The sequence below is a fragment of the Octopus bimaculoides genome, chromosome 6 (genome assembly GCF_001194135.2).
Source record: "Octopus bimaculoides isolate UCB-OBI-ISO-001 chromosome 6, ASM119413v2, whole genome shotgun sequence".
Lineage (NCBI taxonomy): Eukaryota > Metazoa > Mollusca > Cephalopoda > Octopoda > Octopodidae > Octopus > Octopus bimaculoides.
The window spans coordinates 60,396,929-60,403,180 of record NC_068986.1 but is presented as its reverse complement, the minus strand read 5'-3'; positions in this window follow the sequence as shown (position 1 = coordinate 60,403,180).

Below are 6,252 nucleotides of genomic sequence, written 5' to 3'. Positions count from 1 at the left end.
GGGGGGGGCTGCCCTTAGCGATCGGAGTAATCAAGATGTGGAGGCTTCCTTGGTTGTCCTGGATGAAATTGCACCCTTTTGGAGAATGTTATTGTTTAAATTTTGCAGCTAATTGTTTTTGGTTTTATTGTTTATATGTGTTTTTGTGTTCAGTTCAGCTTGAGCCTTGCTTTTGTAATGCCCCTTTTGTTTTATTTTCGGCCCTTCTGGCCACTAAAGAAAAGAATATTCCTGCCAGTTATATTCTAACATTATATTATTATGATGAGTAGTATGTCATTCTTGTTTCATCATTATCATTCTTTATTTGATTTCACATTATTTTTATTCATGAGTATTATCATTACTTGTAATAGTAGTATTAGCATTCTTAATTTTATCATTACTACTACTGCATTTTCATTTTGTTCTTTTTTTCTTCGTTTTCTTCTTCTGCTCATCATCATCATCATCATCATCATCATCATCATCTTCTTCTTCTTCTTCTTCTTCTTCTTCTTCTTCTTCTTCTTCTTCTTCTTCTTCTTCTTCTTCTAAAATTTGTATGATATCTTTGAGCTCATGTGCGTAAAAGTTGATGTATAGAATCTAGGATGGTGACCATCCATAGGGTAAACAGTCTAAAGTGGCACTCAACGTAGTCGCAGTCCTAGGACTAGAACCAGCTACACAATAAAAGAAAATATGTATGCATGTATGTGTGCGAGAGAGAGAGAGAAGGTAAAAGAAATTTCAGAAATTTGGAATAAATTTGACACAAACCAAGTTTTCTTAATAGAAGAATAGAAAAAATGAAAACTTGCTATACATTTGCTATCAATCCAGCAATTTTCACAGCTTAGGCGTCTGAGGAGTGAGTCGCTAATCCTCGGGGCATTAATAACCATCACATGCAGTTTATGGGGATTACGAGACACCAGAGACAGGAAAAAATAGTCTTGCCGACTGGAAAATATGTAGTTAAGCCTTAGCGAGTGGGACAGAAAAAAGGAAAAATAGCACTAGAGATTTTTGACAAAAACAAATAAGACAAAAACAAAACAACACAAGACACTAGTGCGAAGCTGGAAAAAAGCGGGATATAAGATTAGATGCTCACTGTGAACAGGGAGAAACGTATGTGTTTGCTGGGCGAACAAAAAGAACAAAGGAAGATGATTGACTAGAACAGAAGTAGGAAGACGTAAGCTTGTAAGCTTGAAGAGGAAGGTGGTAGATAAGAACGAGAGAAAGCATAGAGTGAGAAAGAGAGAGAGAGAAAAAAATTTCATACGTTGATATCTAAATAGACATTAAGCACAAACGATGAGTATATAAGAGAAAACTAAAGAAAAAAAGACATGAAATTAACTTTCGTTAGCTTTTCATCAAGGGATTTTTGCAGTTTCAGTCTCCGAAGGCAGAGTCACCAACCTTAGAGACGTCATCAACTATTGGATATGGTTGTCAGGGATTTGTTTTCAGGTGTCAAAATGTCAAAAATCTCTAGATGGACGGCAAATGAAGGATAATATTTCTTTTGGTCTCTATACTTTGTTTGCTATGTGCTCTCATCGTTTGTCCTATATTTTCCTATTTTGATATCATCGCACACAACCTTGTTTTCTTACCTAACATTATCTATCCATCTATCTATCATTCGCCATGTTGGACCATGCTTTTTTTCATTCTTTCTCTGTTTATTTCCTCTTAGTCTTATCTGTCGAAGAGCGTAGGCTCGAAACGTAAAAGGCTTCTCCATTTTTCTCGAGCGTCAAACTAATACACTTGTTTGTTGTTCCTACACCTGCCTTCGTTTTTGTTTTTCTATAAATTTCATCTATCTATCTATCTATCTATCTATCTATCTATCTATCTATCTAAATACATATGTATATATAGATGTATTAATATGTGTGTGTGTGTTTTGTTTCGAATTTATGTGAATGTGTATAGAATAGTATATCAGTTGCATAAAGTTAAAACAGTCTGGTTTTCACTTTTTATATTTAAAAAAAATTAGCGCTTTCATACATAGTGTATTCATCAGATTTCAAATGTGTTTAACTGACAGTTGAATTCTTGACAACTTTAGTACCTCTTAGAACGTTTCAGCCAGCTGAATTTTTAGAATACCTTTTTTGATCAATCCGCAAGCTCTTAAATATCACTGTTTTCCAGGCGTATCGATATTATGTAATTTATTTATATTTATTAATCCACATCATTAACCGGCTGTTGCATTATTGCTGTTATTTCCGTTCAGAACAGGTTTGAACATTTTAATAAACTGTTTTTCTTTTATCATTCTTCCAACCTCACTTGTGTCATGTAGTTTGTGGAAAGGAAAAAATTAGAAACATTTTCTGAGTACATGTCTCTACATGTTCACTCAATGGAATTTGGCGAACATTGGTGTTCCGGATTTGTTGTTTGTGGTCTTGTGAGCGTTCCGATAATGCATTCTCTGTCTCGCCTATATGTAATTCCTCACAATTCGGGCATTTAATGCAGTAGATCAAATTTCTGCTTTTTCAGTTCATATCTGCATTTGCAAAAATCTGTCCATTTTTTATTCTAATGGGTCTATCCGTATGCATGTATTGACACGTTCCGCATCTGTTACATTTACACTTGGATACTGTGAATGTTATCCAGTTTGTTCATGTTGAATTTTGCCTTTGTTAATAGTTTCTTTAGGTTATGTGGTTGCCTTTTGCTTAAGATAAGTGTTTGATTATTTATTATGTTTTTTTAATTTTTCACTTTGTTTTATGATTGGGAAATTTGTTTTGATGATGTTAAAAATGTTTTGGTGTTGCGTATTGTGTGTCACTAGAAATAGTATTGTGTTCCTTTGTTGGGTTCGTCTTTTTCGCGTTGCTCTAAGTTGTTCTATAGGTATCTCTTTTGCTCGTTGTATGCTATTTTCTATAAGTAGGAGAGGGTAATTATTCTTGAGCAGAAATCCTTTGAGTTCTATAAGTCGTGTGCTTCTGGTATTTGGATCATCGACTATAGTACAGATTTTCCTGGCTATGCAGTACGGGATGTTGCGTTTTGTGTGTGTTGGATGGCATGATTTGAAATTTAGGTACTAGTGTGTATCTGTGCTTTTGTAATAAATATCAGTTGTGATTGTTGTGTTGTTTTTAATTATCATTATGTTAAGAAATGGTAATTGTTGTGTTGCTCATTTCTCTTGTGAATTTAAGACTAGAGTGTAGATTATTGAGGAGGGTGGATTAATAAGTATAAACAAGTTACAGAATATCGGCACACCTGGAAAACCGTGATGTTTAAGAGTATCAAATTGATCAAAAAGGTACTCTAAAAATTCAGCTGATTGGAGCATTCTAAGAGGTACTAAAGTTGTCAAGAACTCAACTGTCAGTTAAACACATTTGAAATCTGATGAGTACACTATGTATGAAAGCGCTAATTTTGTCAAAACACCATAATAAAAAACGTGAAAACCAGACTATGTTTTAACTTTACACAATACAAAAAGCATTTTACGCCTACTTTCCTTGCAAAAACAGGGCTTAAACTTGCGTGCGTCATGACTGTTCCCTGTACTGCACTTTATTTTCGAAATCTTTTAAACCTCGTCCTCATTTCCTCCTCCATTATGTCATTTTTGGTTCACATCTTACTCAATTTCCTTACACATTAATTTCTCGCACTCCTTTTGTCAGTCATTTTCATTCTTCTTCAGTACATGATGTATATTCATCTCATTTCTCTTCACAACATCCATCACTAGTAAGTATTAGGGTGTTTGCGATCTTAAAGGACCAATACCTGCCTAAACTCCAAAAATAAAGCTTTAGAAGTTGCTCTCATATGAAAAGACACATAGCATACTAGGAAATGTAAAGCCCAACCGCCAGACCACAAACTACCTTTGGAAACAACTTTACTGTGAATGGCGTCTTCCTTTATGTTCTATTCCTCCTTCATTCGTCACTTTTCTTTCTCATTTCTTTTTCCCCCTATAATCATCTTCCTTAACCTTTTTAATATTCTTCCTTCCATTTTTCTTTCTAGTTTTCCTCTATATTTTGCCTCCCAAATTCACATTTTATCACACTTAAACTTCTATGTTTATGACTTTCAACCAGGAAATGTATGATTGTTAATTAACTGTTATACTGTCTAGTATTACCAGTTATTAGCTCCAGAGCAAATGAAAAAATATAAGGATAAATACAAGTTTATATTGAAGTTCCCGCGCACGCTCCATCATTACGATTGTTTGGAGCCCTGCGATAGAAGTTCCAAATTCATACAGATGCTCATATAGAACCACAACCGAACCTCCGGGAACACATTATTTTATCAAGTTACAGATAACTATGTCCAAAGTTGGATGGATGGCGAGGCAATTTATTATTTTAGTATGGAAGTAGTGAGAAAGCAAAAGAATAAAAAGGAAGTATCCTAGGTACAAGATAGAGATAGAGAGATAGAGAATACAACTAAATAAAGGGGATAAAAAGAGAAAGGAAGAAGAGAAAGAAAGAAGAGGAAATTAAAAGGGAAAAGGAAGAGAAAGAAGGGCATGCAGAACGAATAGAGTAGCTTATTCCCTGATGCAGAAGAGAATTATAATATATATGCAATAAAAATATCAAAATATCAAGCCATATAAACCATATAAAAATATAGAATTAAGATATCTAATTTTTAAAATATATATATAAAAATTATAAAATATGACCATATAAAATATAGATATAAATATGTATAATTCAAAATTATAATATAAGATAAAAATGAATCCATATAAATTAAAATCAGCAAAAAATGAATATTTAAATAGGTAAGTGAATGAAAACAGTTGTGAGATAGAGAAAGTAAATGAAGGAAAGACAACCTCTGGCTCCATAGCTACCAGACAAAGGAAAACTGCCTGCCGTTCTCGACCAAACAAAGACGGCGGAGCAATCTTCACGGTAGAGTTGGCCGATAACCGGATCCATTTTATACGTGATAATAGCTGTTCGACAGCACTCCGTAAGTCAGCAATGCTCGAGTACTGTATGAGCGTGGGCAGGACAGTTTCGTCACCCCCGCGCGTATCTCTGGAAAGCACGGCTGATGGCACTACTACGCTCTATAGTTTATCCTGAACCAACAATACAATTTTTGTGATATTTATTAAAGAAATTTTAGGAAAACTGGAGGAAGAAACAAAACAAAGATGGGCGCTGACTATGTCAAAAGTGAGGACAGACATCTCTATTAATCTAAATAAAGAGTCTCGATTCAAGACAAAATACGAAACGGTGGGCGCTTGTGCCTGATGGCCTTTATTATTGCTAAACAGTAATGAGAGCACGAGGTATGTTTTTGATTTTGCCGCAGTCTCAGCGAACATTTGTTTGTCCGTGGAGTGCTCCATCACCTGTTGTGTCGTCATTGTCGATGTTTTTGTTATTGCTGTTGCTGCTTTACAGCTGCCGATGACGCTATCATTGCTGTTGTTACTGTTCTCCCAACTGCTGTTGTTCTTGTTTCTGTTTTGTTTCTGATGTTGCTTTTGGCGTCCTTGCTTGTGTTGCTAAAAGCGTCTTTCAGTTGTTTTTGTTATTTTTGATGTTACTGTTGTTTTCGTGTATGTTTGTTAGTATGAGATTTTCGCGCTAGTTTTTGCTGAATATGAAATGTGTCACCACCACATTTCCAATCAAGTAAAAAACAAAAACCAGATGAAAAGAAATTAATATTACAAAAAAATTTTCTCCAAAGAATACAATGCTTCAATGCTCTCCTGTCGGAGCATAAACAACCAGCCACCAGTCTGTAAGTGCACATCCAGGACCACCAACTCAGCTTCTGGGTCCAGGAAGATGGCTCTTATCATGAGATCCAGACCTTTCTGGAGCAACACCACAGTTCCATCTTCATTCCTAGTTGACATGGAAGTAAGTAAATCTCGTATCAACCGAAAATTGGCACAAAAGCTTGTCAATTGGGAAGTCTGGTCATCTATTCTTAATAACCTGAGGTCATAGAGTAAACGGCTCTGTTAGTAAGCTGACTCCAGGCTGTGTGCATTTATACTGCCTAATCTGAGCATGGCCATGTTTGTTAGAGAGAAAGAGAGGGAAAAGTGAAGAGAATCCACTTACCCTCTTTCTGTGGATAGAAAGGGGTTTTGTCCTTCTGGCTATTTGTGGGTGTCTCCAGGACCGGATTTAAACCATGGGGATCCCGGGGCACTTCAAGTTCGGTGGACCCCTTATACACAAGAATTAAAACCTTAGA